The following is a 537-nucleotide window of genomic DNA, read 5'->3' as shown; positions in this document are numbered from 1 at the left end:
TTCCCCAGGCAGGCACCTGCACTACATATTACAATCTCCTTTAGACCTGCTATCAGTTTGTATAGTGTATGGCCATTTTTACGTTCTGGTGCTATGGGTGTGATTAAATTCCTCAAGAAATAGACACATCAGGGATAGGTAGAAAGAGTTAAATGAGATCTCTTGCCAGTAAATGGCGTTGCATACAAAATTCTGTCAGAAGCAACAGATTCATATGCATGTTACTACTGACCCACAAGTTGCTTCATTTTTTAGATGGTAGTCAGACACTATGTATTCCAGGTAATGTGCCTGATAAGTTTCACTGACTTGAATTTACAATTTGTCCTTAATTTTAATCTGATGTCTTATGCAATGGGACTAAAAGGGTGCTCTGCTCCACTAACGATGGTTACTTTGTGCAGACCTACATTACCTGGAGCACCAGACAGCTATTGTGTCTAAAAGGTGCTTTGTACTGTGAGGATGGGTGCCACATTTTTAGTCTACTCAGCTCTGCTATATAAACCTTAAGGCCTTGTTCACACCAAATGCAGA

This window comes from Nanorana parkeri, unplaced genomic scaffold (assembly GCF_000935625.1).
Source record: "Nanorana parkeri isolate BGI_ZX_2015 unplaced genomic scaffold, ASM93562v1 scaffold779, whole genome shotgun sequence".
Lineage (NCBI taxonomy): Eukaryota > Metazoa > Chordata > Amphibia > Anura > Dicroglossidae > Nanorana > Nanorana parkeri.
The sequence above is the reverse complement of the archived record's forward strand: the minus strand, read 5'-3'. Positions refer to the sequence as shown.